General features: G+C 36.4%; 1 protein-coding gene across 3 annotated transcripts in view; it reads right to left on the bottom strand.

Moving 5' to 3' along the window:
• RALYL (RALY RNA binding protein like) overlaps positions 1-18,592 on the bottom strand; it is a 713,275-nt gene that overhangs the window by 693,448 nt on the left and 1,235 nt on the right. The window lies entirely within an intron of this gene.

The raw sequence follows: 18,592 nt of genomic DNA, 5'->3' as shown, positions 1-18,592 counted from the left end.
TTTCATACAGTTTATAACGGGGGCCAAAAAGTGGCCAGTGAAAGGAATCTCACAAAGAGTCAGCAGTTACATTTTGTCTGGTCAGCAGTAGTGTTTTGAAAACTGCATGTGAACCAACTGGATGTCAGGGAATATCAAAAAGACATTACCTCCCCCCAAAAATAGCCTCCTTTTTGTATCTTATGTGGATAGCCTTTTTTGAGGAGTACATTTGCAAAATTTGTTACTTGTATCTTTTTTAATGCTTTTCTTTATTATTCTTATTATTATTTCTGTGTTCAGGTGTGTATATATAAGCTTCTCTAATTCACAATCATACCTCCCACACAGATGGTAGCTTCATGTAGCCAGTACAATCTTCCAACGAAATGGCCTCCTTCCTTCTTATCTATCATTTACCCTGGGACACTAGATACAAAAGGGTTCATATTTCGACAAGGCTCCTCTCAGCTAGTCACGTTACAGATCCTTCTCATATCACAAAGCGGCAGTTTCAGCCTTGTTTGTGACCCTGCTTTAAAACTTCCTTATTTGGGAGTACCTGGGTGGCTCAGTCAGTTGTGTCCAACTTCGGCACAGGTCATGATCTCACAGTTTGTGGGTTCAAGCACCACACTGGGGTCTGTGCTGACAGCTCGGAGCCTGGACCTGTTTTTCATCTGTGTCTCTTCTGTTTCTCTGCCCCTCCCCAGCTGGTGCCCTCTCTCTCTCAAAAATAAATAAACACTTAAAAAAATAAAACTACCTTAATTTTTGAAATTTGACATTTAAATAAGAAATAATGTATTTGAATAATAAGAAGTGGGTTTTTTTTTCTGTCAATCATTCCAATAATCAGACAGGACAAAGCAATTTAGCACCACTTTGTATAGATGTGGTAAAAGCTCAGGCATGATGAGCTTAGTGTGAGCTCCAGTCAGTAGGAATTACATAGAGGTCTTCATCTGCCCATTCAAGGGAGCTGAGAACTCTCCTTCTGGAAAGCTGAAGCTGCACATGAAGGGATTAGGAACCATCACACATCAACAGAAAAGCTGGTCATTGACTAGTTAAAAAATTTAGCAAACACAGTTAAGCTCTTCCAGCTCTGAGAGTTAAGTCAAAAAAATTTAATGTGCTAATCATATTTTGAAAGTAAAAGAAGAACTCATGATAATTTTTCTAATTTGTTAGTGTATATGATTTACTTAGATATACAAAAAGAGAGTCCTGATCTTACAAAAAAAAATTAATTATAAGGGCTCAGTTGGTGAAGCATCCAACTTCAGCTCAGGTCATGATCTCATGGTTCATGGGTTTGAGGCCTGAGTCAGGCTCTGTGCTGACAGCTCAGAGCCTGCAGCCTGCTTCAGATTCTGTCTCCCTCTCTCTCTGCCCTTCTCCTGGGTGGCGCTCTCTCTCTCTCTTTCTCTCAAAAATAAACAAACATTAAAAAAGTTATATATTATTTAAATCTAGTAATACTGTGAACACTGTTTTTGCTTACTAAAATTACGTCTTCAGAGTAAATTATTTTTGGAAATGACTACAGAAATAATCACATAAGCTTTATGAAGAAATTTGAGACAGGAGTTGAACATATGGCATGCACAAAAAAGATACATTTAAGAATTCACCAAATATTTTTAAAAAAGCAAAATGTCAAAGTGGTACTTAGGGGAACATACTATGGTGAGACAACATTTCTGTAAAAGCAAACAAAAAAAAACAGAAAAAGAAAAAAAGTAACTTGATTTAGGTAAAACTGATGTTAATCAGGGATATGTAAACACACTGGCAGAACCTGCAGACAGTAGAACATGTACATTTACAATGCAAGTTTGTATGCATTCAACACAAACCAATGAGTCAAAATGTGTAAACCTCTGTAAATAAGAAAAAAAATTAAAGAAATTATTCCATTTTTAAGACAATCACAGAATGTTATTTACAGATTTTAATTTATCAATATTTTCCAGATATTTTCATCTGAAAAGAAAAAAGTATTTTGTGCTCCTCTTTCCTTATTTTATTTTAGAACTGTATTTCTATCTACCAGTAAAAAGCTTCTGGGGCGCCTGGGTGGCTCAGCCCGTTAAGTGTCCGACTTCGGCTCAGGTCATGATCTCCCAGTCTTGTGTGTTCAAGCCCCACATGGGGCTCTGTGATGACAGCTGGGAGCCTGGGGCCTGTTTCAGAGTCAGTGTCCCCCCTTCTCTCTGCCCCTCCCCTGCTCTCTCTCTCTCTCTCTCAAACGTAAATAAACATTTAAAATAATAGGCCACAGACTCTATTTTGAGCAGCAACATTTTTTATTGCCATCAACAATGTGAAGGGAGGAAACCCTAATTAAACCGAAGAGTAAGTGAAAGAAAGACATTTGAAAACTTTCATTAAAATTAGTTTAGAATAATCTGTTGAGAAAATTATGAATTTCCTCCTGTACTTTTCACAATCCTACTGTGATTCACACAACAAACAAAAAACAAAAATGAAAACAAACAACTGGACATCAAATGGTTCTAGTTCTTTTCTGCAAACTTGAGTCATCCTGGCAACTTTGGAGGACTCAAAAGGAGGCTATGTATGTACAGCTTTTCTGCTCTAGAAAAGATTCCCAGCACCAGGCACTCTTCTTACGGCAGGTCAAAAGCCCAATTCACCTGAGTGACAAATGATAAACGGCATGAGCATCCTTCTGATTTCCTACTGGTTTCTTTTTCAAAAGAATTAACATTCCTGTGTTGTGTTGTTGGAAATAAATTAATTTACAACAACAAAAGGTACTGATGTCTACTCCTTTCCCATGTAATACTGTTTTTGTATTTTACGTTGCAAGTAATTTGGACTTGTGAGTGTCACATTACTAAAAAGTATTATTTGTTCTAGTAAGCAACCAGAATACTCAAAAATTAGTATACATATATGTAGTGGAAATATTAAGAAATCATTATAACATCTTAAACTTTAAATTTTAAAAGGTCTGGGGGCGCCTAGGTGGCTCAGTCACTTGGGCGTCCAACTCTGGCTCAGGTCATGATCTCATGGTTCCTGAGTTCGAGCCCCACATCATGCTCTGTGCTGACCGCTCAGAGCCTGGAACCTGCTTCAGATTTTGTGTCTTCCTCTCTCTGCCCATCGCCTGCTCTCCTCTCTCTCTCTCTCTCTCTCTCTCTCAAAGTAAATAAACATTTAAAAAATTAAAAGGTCTGGCAATTTAATTAAATGTCCCACAGTGTTAACTGCCCATGCAAAAAAAATATTCTGTGAAATGCAATTGCATAACCTGTTTCCTAGTGGTTCCAAAGTAATCATGATACATACGTAAAAATTGCTCCTGAAAATACTTTAAATAGATTATACACTACTTACATGTGATTTTTTTTTAACATCTGCTGTAAGTCCAACACAGTTTTTATACCAATGTTGGGCAAGACAAATTAACAATGTGTTTTCACTAAAAACAAGATGTAATTTTGAATCTTCTCACTAGTTTGTGAATAAAACTTCAATCTCAATACTGTCCCAATAACAATGGTTTCTTTTAAAACTTTTTGAGAATTTCTCATTTTTATTTCATTTTTTAGAAGATACACATTTTTATGGGGAGCCTGGGTGGCTCAGTCTGTTAAGTGCCAGACTTCAGCTCAGGTCGTGATCTCATGGTTCATGGGTTTGAGCCTCGCATCAGACTCTGTGCTGACAGCTTAGAGCCTAGAGCCTGCTTCAGATTCTGTGTCTCCCTCTCTCTCTGCCCATCCCCTGTTTAGGCTCTGTGTGTGTCTCTCTCTAAAAAATAAGTAACATTTAAAAAAGAAGAAGATATACATTTTTATAATATATGCATCAATTTATTTGGAGGAAATAACCTAATAAGTATAAAATTAAAAATTTAGATTTTGAGAATGAATGATATTCTGTATCAATTAAAGAAAATTACAAGGCCAAACCATTTATTTTCACTTGTAACAAAATCCAAATCTTCCCTCCTACTTATATTCTAAACCTAACCAGAGATTATAGGATTTCAATATAGATATATTAACCTGCTTCTTTACCAGAGAAAGATCCAAAACAACTAAGGATTAACCACTAATTGAAGATCAGTTAGACCAATATAATGCTCACTAGGTAAGTAAAAATACCAAATTCACAATAATATTTTGACATGAAGGAAAAAAAGGATAACTGCTCATTAATATTTTGAAATAAATTTGTTTTGCAATTACACATCTCAATGAAAAAAAAAAACATGGCACATTCAGTCAAAATCTTGGAACCCAATGAGCATGCACTGAGTGTTTCCAACTCCTTTCAGAGGTATCAAAAACAAGAAATCTATCTCACAGTAAAATTTATTTACATTAATAATGTGATACATGCATCTTTAGGAACAAAGACACATGGCATCAAAAAAATGGACAAAATAGAATGAGAGCTACTCCTCTAATTTGATTCTATATGGCAAATAGATACCTAATACCATTTCATGAGCAATGAATTCCCTCCCCTGCCCACTCACACACATTCACATGGTCATATCCCCCTCACTCACCCAAGAAAGCAGCTTGGAAGACCTGTAAAGGGTATACTGACCTCGGTTTACCTCTGAAACAACTAAAAAAGGAGATATGATGGATCAACACTCAATGTTCCTATTTCCCCATCAATTTCTTGGTGACTCACAGGTTTTAACCAAAGATCCTAAATCACTTTCAGCTAGGAGGTTACACAAATTATTTAATATTCTATAAACTTGTGGTATTGTTTTCAAATAATGTGTCATTCTACATACAGCCATCAAAAGCTGGTTTGACCTGGGGCGCCTGGATGGCTCAGTCTGTTAAGCGTCGGACTTCAGCTCAGGTCACGATCTCACGGCTCGTGGGTTCGAGCCCCGCATCGGGCTCTGTGCCGACAGCTCAGAGCCTGGAGCCTGTTTCAGATTCGGTGTCTCCCTCTCTCTCTGCCCCTCCCCCACTCATGCTCTGTCTCTCTGTCTCAAAAATAAATAAACATTAAAGAATTATTAAAAAAACTGTTTTGACTTTATTCACTTAATTATGAGTCATATTTTGTAAGTGGAATTACATACAGAAATTAATCTTCTGATTTAATACAAAATAAGATCCCATTTTCATCTTGAACTTTATTTTTACCTCTTAGGGAATTTATCACTGTCTGCCTCTTCTACACTGAAATTTCTCATACATCACAGAGTATCTCATGACACACAGAATAGTGAAAAAGCAAGATTTCAAGAAATATATTTACTGGACACATATTATTATTCCTTACCCAACTGACCATACTTTGAGATCGCTTTTTAGCAGAAATGAATTTCAACGGATTTCAATTTAGATTCTTAATGAAAAGTGAAGGCTAAAATTGAGACAATCAGAGAGTATTTCAAAATATATTTTGGCTAATCTCTGGTAAGGAGCAAGACATCAAAAAATTGTAAAACATGACATCATCCCACAACTTCTGAACCCTCCAGATCTGCATGATCCTATGGTAGTAGCTACTAGCACATGTGACTATTGAGCACTTTAACCTTGGCTAGTTCTGTGCTCTAAATGTAAAATACACATTGGATTTCAAAGGCTTAGTGCCAAAAAAAGTAGAAAACTTAAAAATTAATTTTATATTGGTTATATGTTGAAATGATCATTTTTGATAAACTTACATAAAATAGAAAGTTACATAAACACACTATGAAAGTTAATTTCACCTGTTTCTTCTTACTTCTGAATGTGTCTTCTAAAAAATGTAAAGTTACATGGAGTGGCTTGCCTTCCTGGCTTGCATTCTATGTCACCTGGGCAGTACTGATCTAGGGAATGCTTCACCAATACTGTCGCTGGCCTCCTCCTCTATTCCCCTCTTCCCTCTCCTGCACCTTGTTTTTTCTGTTATTTTTTTCCTACGTTTGCAACGTCATGAGGAAGATCTGGACTAAGGAAGGAAGATCTAGCGATTCTGAAATAAAAACTACAAACATGATGGAATATGCTCAGAAATTAAATAAAACAGAAAATATGTTCATACGTTTGGTTCATTAATCTGAATTATTAATAAAACGACAATTAACCCTTCAACAACATAGGGGTTAGGGACACAGACTTCTGTGCAGTTGAACATCCGCGTGTGACTTCTGACTCTCAAAAAACTTAACAACAACAAAAAATCCACATATAAGTGGACCTGCACTATTCAAACCTGGGTTGTTTAAGGGTCAACTGTAATATTGCTGTCCACCTAAAATATCTAAATGCATTGATATTTCTAAACTCATTTTATATCTTTTATAGCACTTAAGAATTTCTAATACGGTATTTTTATTTGAAATTTTGAGTAATCTCAATATAGTCCAAAATAAAATTCATTTTCCCAAACAATGAACTCTACTTCAGTGAACAAAATATATATGAATACAAAGTCATACACTCCTATCAACTGTACCTCTTTATTGCTCACTTCTTTTTTCTTCAAAAATCGATCATTCCTTTACATCTTACAATTTCCTCTCCAGATGGCCCTCTCTAAATCTTTTTGTTTCTGCTGTCCTTTTTCCTGGCCCTTTAACTTTTCTTGCTACACATTTCCCCTGTATGCACTCAGGCTCATGTATTTCTAACTATGAATACAGTATCAAGAGTACTGTCAAACCTCCCAACTCTTTTTAATTTTTTTTTTATCTTTTGCAAAATCACTGCAAGTAAGAGAGAGAGAGGCACTGCATTCCAAATTTTTCAGGTGCCTTAATAATTGAAGTAAGTAGGGGCGCCTGGATGGCTCAGTCAGTTAAGCCATGATCTGACTCTTTGGCTCAGATCATGATTTCACAATTCATAGATTCAAGCCTTGCATTGAACTCAGTGCAGAGTCTGCTTGAAATTCTCTCTCTCTCTGCCCTTCCCCTGCTTGCTCTCTCTTTCAAAATAAATAAACTTAAAATAATCGCAGTAACTATAAGTAATCATCTGTACTCTTCTTAATTCTGATGACTTTATTCACTGTCCATTTTTACTTGCATCATTTCCTTCAAGTAGATTTGTAAATTCATGAGGATAGGCTCAGTATCTTGTTTTGTTCCTCAACTTTTTTTTAATCTCCTAAACCACACTTAGATGCAACAGATTCCCAATAAATAGTGACAGAATGAATGAACAAATGTTTAAAATCTTACAATTGCACAGCTCTGAATGAAAGCATTGTGTTTTTAAATCTTCCATACATACATAGGGAGCTGTTGTGAGTGTGTGTCTTTTATTAGACAAATGTCACTGACCTGATGATATACAAATCAAATGTCTCTTTTTCTCCATTTTTAAAACAAGGAATGGAGGTGTAAGTGTGAAACAAAAAGGCTTGTGCTCAGATCCTTAGTCAGACATTTGACAGCACTTTTGACAAGTCATCTGTCTGATCTTCTATTTCTTCCCACCAGATATTACTACCTGAGATAATAATATATTCTTCCAAGGTGTAACAAAGATGAGGTACAATATGACTAAGCACTTAGCAGTGACTCTGAACCCATAAGGGATGATCTATAAGTGGAATGAGGTTGCAGCTGCTGCAGCCACGTAACTAGCAGTTAACAATAGCCATTGTGTATCTACGTAACTGGACTTCTGATTTAAAGAAAAAGCTTCAACTAGACAACAAAATTTATTAAAAAACACTTTAAAATCATCTATTAAATCTGAATCATTTACTGCTATGTTTAGAAAGTATTTAATTGTAGTATCCTATATTCATTTCCTTGGTTCTGATCAGTAACTTCCTTACAAAATTCAACTTTGGGTTGCAATAACCATTGTAGGGTTTATTTCTGTGTTACCTGAATATTGTAATCATATATAATCAAGATAAATGCGAAAGTTGCTTCCTTCAGCTCTCTTCTTAATGTTCCAAAAGAGAGGACTAAAATCCTATACAAATGAAAAAAAAATTTTCCTTGAAGGCATCAATTGATTATAAACCTCTAGAAATATCTCTGATACTTTTTTAGATGTTTTAAAGTTTTCTTTTCCACCTTCTTCCCTGTCTGCAATTATGGTTTAAAAAAAAAAAAAAAAACTGTCTCTAGGAGTGCCTGGGTGGCTCAGTCTGTTAAGCATCTGACTTTGGCTCAGGTCATGATCTCCCCTTTAGGGAGTTCGAGTCCTGCTTCAGGCTTTGTGCTGACAACTTAGAGCCTGGAGCCTGCTTCAGATTCTGTGTCTCCCTCTCTCTGTCACTTCCCTGCTTGTGCTCTGTATCTGTCTCTCAAAAAAATAAACATTAAAAATTTTTTAAAGCTTTCTCTAAATTACATTTTACCACTGAGCCTCTCCTCACAACACTTTAACTTAATATCAGCAACATCTGCCTTAGTTAGCCACATGCCTTACCAACCTCCATAATGTGTTCATCATTCTCCACTTTCAAAATCTGGAAGAATATTCTCCTCTGACCAAAGATATCCATCCCTGCAACTTTCTCCTTCCATTAAAAACAGTAAACGTGCTGTTAGTTTTCATCCTGACCTCAGGCTCTCAATTCTTACCTGTTCTTAGTTTATTCATCTCCTGGAGCTGCCCTTACCCCCTTTCCCAGCCCAGATTTATGGCCCTTCTCTTCTACAGCATACTATCTCTAGAAAGCCCAGCTCTTTGTTTTGCATTATTCATGTTTTGCTAATCTCATAACCAAGTAAACCTCAGTTGTTTGCTAGACCCATTCAGATCACAGACTAAGTACTGCTCAACAAAGTGATGCAATTGTGTTGAGTAAAATGTGAGAAATGGTTAATTTTGCCAAGTTCCTCCTTATGTATCTAGAATCTTTTTACAGACCTCTTGCATACTCTCTGTTACATTCCCCAAGCTCCTATCCCCATACCAGTTCATCTCAACCTATGACCTTACACTTACCTGAGAAGACTATAGTCACCATTACATGCCAAACTCCTGGCAGACAGGGTCCTTATTAGTCTTATTACTACTGAATCCCCATCCTCCAGTACAGAGCTGAACAAATAAGAAATTAAGTTAAAATGACTCAATTTCTTTCCTCTTCTAAGATGTGAACATCTTCTTATGCTAGTACTGATCACACTGACCTCCTCAGAACATTCTGAAACTCACTCCTAAAAATTACCATCCTCCTCCTTATACTTCCATCTCTTCTTGCTAGAGGATTCCATCCTGAAAAAAGTAAATATGCATTCATGTGTTTTTAAGTCTGCTTAAAAACATACTCTTCATTCAATAACATTATTCCCCTGAGTACTATTTCAGTCCCACAATTAGCTTTAAACTTCATCTACTTCTTGTTTTTGTATCTTCAGGACCCTATATGATCTTAAACATGGGCAACTGGACTTCTTTCTGCTTCTATTTAACTCCAATATGCATTTTTTTCCTCAATGACAACTAACAGACTCTTCCATATCTTAACTGAAAAAAATTAAACAGATAATTTGAAAGAATACTATGAAATCTGCATAATCACTCCTTTCATTCAAAAATTTAAAAGTGATAGGGCACCTGGATGGCTCCATTGGTTAAGCTTCTGACTCTTGATTTTGGCCCAGGTCATGATCTTACAGTTGGTGAGATCCAGACTGTCAGCGCAAAGCTTGCTTAGGATTCTCTCTCCCTCTCTCTGCCCCTCCCCTACTCATGCCCTCTCTTTCTCTCTCTCTCTCAAAAATAAACTTTAAAAAATTAGCAAATGATGATTTGTCACACATACACATCACACATTTCATAACTCATGAATGGATGGCACTCATCACTAAATAATTCAGCATGCATCTCCCAATATCATTTATTATCTAGTTTATATATAATTTTTCCGAATCCTACCAAGATTTGAGCCTGTTTGCTGTTGTTATTGTTGTTGTTTTACCCGAGATCAAATACAGCGTTATGCACCGTATCTGTTTGTCTTTCACTCTCTTCTAATCTAGAAAATTCTCCCTACCATAGTGTGACTTTGGAAGAAACGAGGCGACATGTCTAGTATGGTTCTGCTTGTTTTATGTTTGTTTGTGTTTGTGTGTGTGTGTGTGTCTGTGTGTACGTGCGCTTCTTTTAAGTAGGCTTCACATCCAGTGCAGAGTCCAACTTGGGGCTTGAGCACACAACCCTGAGATCAAGACCTGAGCTGAGATCGAGTCGGTCACTTAACAAACTGAGCCACCCAGGAGCCTCTGGTATGTGTGATGCAGAATACTGAAACCTTTGAAATTTGTCTAATCATCTCATAGTTTAGTTTAACCTGTTCCTCTTTCCCTGTATTTTTCTATAAACTAAAAGTTAAGTTTAAGCAGGCTTTATTAGATTCAGCTTAAACATTCTAGCAACAATATTTCACAAACCGTGCCAGAAAGAGACTTAATATTGCATCCATCAGGAGACTTATTGTATCAGGCTGTCCATTAGTGAAGGTAGGTTTAATCACTTAGTTATTTAAAAAGACAACCGCTGGATGCAATTAAGAAGTAATACTTGAGCACCATAAGAATATGTTCTTGCCCAACATACTTTTAACTAACGATTTTAGCACCTGTTGATGATTCTTGACTCGATTACTTATTTCAACGGGAATTATATACAGTAATTTTCTACTTCTTGCACTTCTTATATGAATCAACTCACATTATTTTGTAAAGAACTGGTCCCTCATCAACTAGAGAAGAGGTCCTCCTTAGAAAAACAAGCTAATTATTTTTTTCCATTTGATTCTTGTCAGATTTGGTTTTATTTACTTTGTTTAGAGTTTCACCTATGGACTAATGGATTTTACTTCATTCAATGTTTGTTTTTTTTTTTTAATGTTTATTTATTTTGAGAGACAAATAGTGAGAGAGCACATGTGTGTATTAGCAGGGGAGGGGCAGAGAGAGAGAGAGAGAGAGAGAGAAAGAATCCCAAGCAGGCTCTTTGCTATCAGTACAGAGCCCAATGCAGGGCTTGATCTCACAAACCGTGAGATCACGACCTGAGCCAAAATCAAAAGTCAAATGCTTAAATGACTAAGTCACTCAGGTACCCCTCATTCAATGTTGTGCAATCTGTTACAGTCACTCTTATTGGAGCAGGCCACTGAGAAGAGGAGACAGTTGGCTGACCCTCAACCTGGACCCAGGCAATCAGAGGCTCCGTACCTCCCGTAGTTCTTAGAATTAACTGTTCCCACACCAGGAGCCACTTCAATTATACTTAATTGAAGTCTTAAGAGGGTAATGTGTTGTTGAACCCATCTGGACTGGAAACATGACTGAACACTACTAAGATCTATATATAGGGGTGCCTGGGTGGCTTAGTCGGTTAAGCGTCTGACTTTCGCTTACGTCATGATCTCGCAGTTCGTGGGTCCGAGCCCTGCGTCAGGCTCTGTCCTGACTGCCAGCTCAGAGCCTGGAGCCTGTTTCAGTCTGTGACGCCCTCTCTCTCTGATCCTCCCCTGCTCACGCTCTCTCTCTCTCTCCTAGAAATAAATAAAACAATAAAAAAAAATTTAGGATTCTGGTGGATAGATGCTGAAATCTACTCGTCTTGTGGCCACCCTATATAAGTTTCCTTATTAAAACTGTCACTTACAATCTAGACAGATGTGCCTCTTGCTTCAGTTTCTCCTTATCCTCTGAGTAAAGGGACCAGTTTCAAATTTCACCCAGAAAAAATCCTGGGGTTGGAAACCAACAACACTTGATATTCAAGTATATTGGAATGTTGGCAACTAGAAAGCCCTTCAAGCTGGTTCTCATTTATAGCTACAGTTTATAAATAAAACTGATATAATCTTACTCATCTTTGGACATTTCCTTACTTTCTGGCACAATGAGATATCCGAGGTTCATCTTGTACTTTTTCTGCCCAACTCAGAAGCAGCCAATTGTCTAAAAAGCTCTGGTCCCCTTGAGTAGGAAATGGTATTTAGAAACCAGAATTTGTGCACTAAATGTGCTCACTGTTGCTGGAGAGACATTGTTTAAAAGCATTTTCAGGAGACAGAGCTAATGAATATATTTATTTTTAAAAGCTTTATAGTATAATTTAACATACGATAGGTTAGTCCACTCTTTGCTCTCATTTTTGGAATTTATCCTGGGATATCCTTGCATTTTTACTTTGTCTATATTTAATTCAAAATACCTAGTACCTAGTTCTAGGAAAACTTTTTACTGATCTTTCTATTGAGTTTCTATTACATGCACACAAACACGCACGCATGCACGCACACGCACACACACAGGCTTTCCTAAGCTTCAGTGGGTACTTTCCTCTTCCTCTTCTTCTGCTTTTAACCAGATCCTTTTACATCCACTCAGAAAAACTGCAGGTGCTTCCCAAATGTTTGCCTTTGGAGAAGTTATTCTCTCCTAAAGTTTTACTGCAGATACTTTTTTACTATCTCTTTCTAGCTTTCAGTGTGAATTTCAGTGCACACTGGTCACTTTATCCAGGAGTTAATACTGGAATTTCAAATCAGTGATATGTCCAAAGCTGAACCATTCTCCCTGCAAGTCAGGCTCTCCTCTAGGTATTTGAAGTTTGTGGTTTGTTTTATACCACTAATTTTCAAGTTACCCAGATTCCAAAACACAAAGGCAGGTTTTGAAAGTCCTCCTGCCTTGGCCTTCAAATCCACTGTTGTTATGGACTTGCAGGTGTGCCATTATCTTTGGAAACCATTGTGTCACACTCGTTCACACTGCCTCCACTGTGGTTTATGCTTCCCATTCTTTATTGAAAAATATTCACTTTTTCAAGTTCCAAGAAAACTATTGAATAATGGAAGACTTTTCACAGATCTGAAGACGCAATTAAAACATTATCCTAAAATAACATCTTGCAGTTATATGTATTTTGTTATCAACAAATAGATAAAATGAGCTTGAAAAAAATGTCACATCTAAATATATGTAAATTCGAAGTGAAATTCTAAGGTGGAGATGATGTTGATAGTGAGATGCTGGTAGACTGAAGAAACACCTATATTTATAGACTTGGTGTGTTATGGAAATTGGTGGTTCTGTTTTACTTGTGCAAAAGACTAATTTTCCACTTCACACTGCAAAAGCCTTGTGTAGAAATTACATTTTAAACTTAGCAAGTCAATGTTTGTTGATTTCTTCCCCCAGGTCCTCTGCAAAGCCCTGTAGACACAGAACCATCTAATTTTGTCCTAACCGCAGAGTACCAGTGGCCCCTCACAAATTTCCATGATTTGGTTCTCCTCAGTAAATCCTAGAGTAGTGGAAGGATTTGTGATGCTATGGTTACTTGAAGGTCCTTTCAGGACCAGTAAATATCTCTGTGTAAATGGGGCCATTTTCTATTATTTCTGGCCACAGCATTCACTGCTGAAAGTGACTACAGTAATTTTAAACTATGTACCAAGAACAGACCAGTTGTTGTAGACTGGCTAAAACAAAACAAATTCCTTTCCACAAACGGAACATCCTATACAAAAGGAGAGACACAAGGTGTCAATTCAGACATTTCTGTCACTTGTGCCTTTACTACCGGTGAGGCTTTAAGAAAGTTACATGTCTGGGGTGCCTGGGTGGCTCAGTTGGTTAAGCATCTGACTTTGGCTCAGGTCATGAACTCGCGGTTCCTGGGTTCGAGCCCTGCGTCGGGCTCTGTTGCTGACAGCTAGCTCAGAGCCTGGCGCCTGCTTTGGATTCTGTGTCTCCCTCTCTCTCTCTGACCTTCCCCTGCTCATGCTGTCTCTCTTTCTCTCTCAGAAATAAATAAAAAACATTAAAAAAAAAAAAAAGTTACATGTCTAAGTCTGAGTTTCCTCAAAAACATAAAATGATGATGATATCACTTACTCATGGAAAAACAAATGAACTACATTCACTTGACATATCAATAAATTTTAGTCTTAACCCTTCTTTCCATCTCATCTTGATTAGTGAAATATAGACTTTCCCTACTCCAATCTGCTAACAAGTTTCCAACTGACTCAAAAATGTGTGGTGCCTTTTAGAATTTAGCATATGACTATCAAAATGTGTATCGACACACATGGATTCTGTATGAATGCAATTAATTTCCACTATTAAAGTTTAGACAAAATATTCCTATGTTATTCAGAGCAAAATATAAGTTAGCTGTAACTTTACAAAACATATGTATGCAAATAAAATTTCTAATTTTTCTTTATTATGAGGTGCTTAGTGACACATTCTATTGCATCTTTCAGAAAATCAGGACAGGGGTCCCATGCTCCCCACCATAATTCTCTCCATTTAGATTCATACGTGGCCCAAGAAATAAATCTTACAGCCATGACTCCAGCTGAAGAGTCTCCAAGGACAGTTCAGAATACATTTTTCCTAAACAGTAGCTAATTTCTTCCACTGCCTTCTCTGCAGCTTGAAATGGATAGAAAATGAAATTGGCACCTCTATATACTCCAAATTTCAGCCCCAGAAAACAGCCAGATAATGTAAAACAAACAAATAAAAAGCTTTAAATTTACAAGAGAATTACAAAAACACAGAATCAATCATCCACAATGTAAGTTTGCTATTTAACAGAAGTCTAACAAAACAAATGAACCAAAACAACAAAAAAGGCTCCCAAATTTTCTTGAAAATCTAAAAGCTATAAGAATAACCAAAAGTAACAAAGGTTGGTCATAATGGCTGGATATATCTTTTCTACAGGTCAAAATTAAATAATGAAAATAAAAATGATAACAAATACTGTATTTCTATAAAACTTGCTAAATGTGGAACTAGTCTTGTGTACATACAAAAATTACCTATTAACTAAATTTTATTTAATAATTATTGTTCTCAAAATCACGGTGTAGTGAAAGTAATTGTCCTTGTCGTCATTAATGTGAAAGTTTATGTTGCCACAGCCAATTACTACAGAGGACTTTATTACATTTTAAAAATCACACAGAACTATAACAATGGGATTTTTTTAAAAGTTTTTTAAGTTTATTATTTTGAAAGAGAGAGAGAGAGGGAGCATGCGCACGCACACATGGGAGAGGCAGAGAGAGGGAGAGAGAGAGAATCCCAAGTAGGCTTTACACTGTCAGTATGGAGCCAGAGGCAGGGCTCAAACTCACGAATCATGACCTGACCTGGTATCAAAAATCAGAAGCTTAACTGACTGAACCACCCACGCATCTCAAAAATGGGATTTTAAAGGCACATATGCAGGTCACTAGATGTAGCAAATAATAAAAATATGAAAGAATAAGAAAAATAATAACAATAACTTCAGAGCAGTGAGGAATTTTTTAAATTAGTTTTTAATTACATTCCAGAGCTCTATAAACAAGTTTCAGGAATAAAATTCATCATGATTACAATTTTTTTGTACAAAATAGAATTTTCTTAAAGGCAATGTGGTAAAAGAAGTGAAGAAATAACTGGATTTTAAAATTACAGGTAATCATTTAAAAATAAGAGTTTTCAGAAGTCAGAGAGAAAAAATAAATTAAACTGAACTAACATGTTTTCTTCAATATCCTTTTCGTCATACAAACAATTCTAAGTATCTGTTTCTCTTCTACTTCCAGTGTAGAATTTTATTTGATTCGCTGCACTGTATAATTAGTTGCTCACAATACCAGCAAACGGTAAAGAAATCATGACCATACTCTTACTCAAGAGGAATGCTTTCAAGAATGTCATGGATATTGGAGCTTTTTCACACACTTCATATTCTATTTGCTCAATTAAAAAATGACTACTTTACCTAAGAAACAGTTATTCACATAGCACGTAATTCTTATAACTAAGAAAATACAGTACTTTTGGCATATGTATGTGCATTACTTATCTATTCCATTATAGTTAAGTCTAAAGGCATCATTTGTTTGCATAAATACAGTAGCTCTTTTAACCAGCAGCCTTTCATAAAAATGAGAGAAAATGAACTGGCTCTCTTTTTTTTAAGGCAGTATAATTTTTGTGGTTAAGAATATAAAGAGTGCCTTTATAAATATGCTTGAAACTTTCCCCCCTTACACATAACACCACTACAGTAAGGCTGCTTCATGCATACTTAAAAAAAAAAATCAGTGTGTTTCTTCCCTGCTTTTAGTCATGTAAGGATAACTATAAGAGAAAATAAAATTAAAATGTTTATTTTTAGTTATGAAAACTCCATTTAAAAATGTTTGGACAAACCACACACTCAAGACAAGAGTCCAACGAGGGGTTTCTTTCTCTATAATGTTCAAGACTGGAACAGAAACTAAAATTGACTCAGTAATCCAGGATTTTTAAAAAATGTCCAAATTGTGGCATCCCATAGAAAAGCTTTAGGAAATGTAACAAGCTGTTTTACCTCTGTGATGATTTCTTTGTCAAAATGCAAATAATAAAATACTAGAGGTCATGACCCTAATGGTTCGGTCCAATAACCAATTTAACTTACGTGTCTTCCTACTCCCACCCATCATCTTTACGTCCCAAGCCTCTTCTCCCTGCAAAATATTTTTTTCCCCTCAGTAAGCAGTGGAAACTCATTTGCATGATTAAGTTGATCAGAATCTGGGTGGATTGCTGACTAAATGAAAGAACAATATTATTTTTCCATGAGAAACCAGTAGGCGGTGCTAACTCTAGGATTCTACATTCCAAGATTTTAAACCAAAACACACATAGAATAGGTGATCAGATTAAAGAGTTCTAGGATTCCCAGTATGAATCATGAAGGAAAAAATTTCAAAAATTTGCATGTCGTAGAATTTAACATAAGTATGAAACTTAATGAACTATGATTATTAAATAAGTGAAAACCTAACATGATTTAAAGGTTCTTAATATGATCTTTAGTTACAGAATTCAAAGCACAACTACATATTTGTTCCCACATTAAAATCCTATGGACATCTTCTTCTGCCCCATTATAATTTCAATCTCATCTGTAAACATCCTACATACATACAGTACAGTACAACCTCTGCCCACATCTTAAGACCCAATTACCCTCACCTTAGGGCAGCAATGAAAATTCTGGTTTGATTACTCAAGTTTTTTTCTTTCAATCACCCTGTTTCTGTCTTTCAAAAGAACTTAATGATATACAGTACATATATAATCTAAGAAATATACACATGCATTAGCTTGCATTTTTAAGTAAATGAGCACTTATATTTTATATACATTATAACAGTGATAAAAAAACACAGAATGTTGAAGTGGCTTTTTAAATGTTTTTGTTTGCTATTTAAACCACATGGAAGACTATATTTTAAAGTGTTCTACACACACACACACACACACAGACACTCCCAAAATTTAAAGCTTAGTAACTTAATATTTGTTTCACATCTCAGAACTATACCCTTCATGATATCATGTCTGATAGTTCACAGACAAGACCTGAGCTCTCTTCCTTATATAAATGCAACAGGACTTTCTTAACAGAGAAAGCTCCCTGAGTATAAAAATAACTCACACTGCAACTTCCAGAGACCACTGAGAGTGCCCTGTGAATTTTTTTAAAAAGCTTTCTAGACATTGCAATAAATGTGAGTCTTCTACAGATAAACGATCGTTTGCACTCCTAACTCTTTCACCACAAAGAGTAAATAAATATAATCATAAAACTTTCATTCCACCAACTAAGGTTACAGACTTAGAAATATTTGCTTTAAAAGCCACAGTGTATGTAATTAGCCCATTTGTTATGGGCCCTTTTGTACATTGGAATTAGTTTTGTCTATAGATAACCTAGCAGAAAACTTATCTCAGAAGTAAAAAGTTATTTCATTGGCTTTACATTTACTTAAAAAGAATTCAAATAATATACACATGACAAATTTAAGGCTGACCTTTTCATTTAAGGAGGAAAAAAGAACATCAAAGCTTAAAAAACAAATCATTTAAAGAACAGTTACCATCCAGATTTTAAGATTTAAAGTATGACAAGAAATTTGTGTGGATAGCAAGTTTTCCAGCAGATTCTGTCGCTGTGTTTAAGTACAGAAAAGGTTTTTTATTACCAACTGGTACATCTCCATAAAGCAGTGCTAGATGACACTAGAAATACGTAACAAGGCTATCATAAAATATCTTAAACGATAGAATACCTTCAACACTGAGTACTGTAACGCTACCAATACACGGAAATCACACCATCACCAACCCCTACCCCTTGCCCTGTGCCCAGTTCTCAGGGGAAAACCTCTGCAAGCACTATCAGGTGGTTAAAAATAGGAAAAACACTATCCCTTTAAAACTTAAGTAAAAGGCTATTTTGTACCTTAGGGGTGTAGTCTAATGATGCAAACTAACAGTTCCGTCCTCAACATTAAGCCCAACTGACCATCACTGAAAGTAACTATTTCCCCATCCCCTGGAAGACGCCAGAGAGCACTTAAAATCAAAGCAACACAACAAGGAAAGAAAAGATCCAAAGACAACACCGCTAGGAAAGCAAAACCCTTCGGAACAAACAAAACGGGCTGGGAAAGACCTACTGCGTTGTTTACTCAAGCCAAAGAGGAGGGGGAGGAGTTGAGCTGGCTGGGGCCGGGGCCATCCTCGGGGATCTGGAAATGTCTCGAGCTCCCGGCCCCGCGTGGACAGGAGCCAGCCCCTTCGGAAGACGCTGCCCCCGCCCCG

Source organism: Crocuta crocuta, unplaced genomic scaffold (genome assembly GCF_008692635.1).
Source record: "Crocuta crocuta isolate KB4526 unplaced genomic scaffold, BGI_CrCroc_1.0 scaffold235, whole genome shotgun sequence".
Taxonomy (NCBI): Eukaryota; Metazoa; Chordata; class Mammalia; order Carnivora; family Hyaenidae; genus Crocuta; species Crocuta crocuta.
Note: the sequence above shows the minus strand (reverse complement) of the source record. Positions and strands in the feature narration are given on the sequence as shown.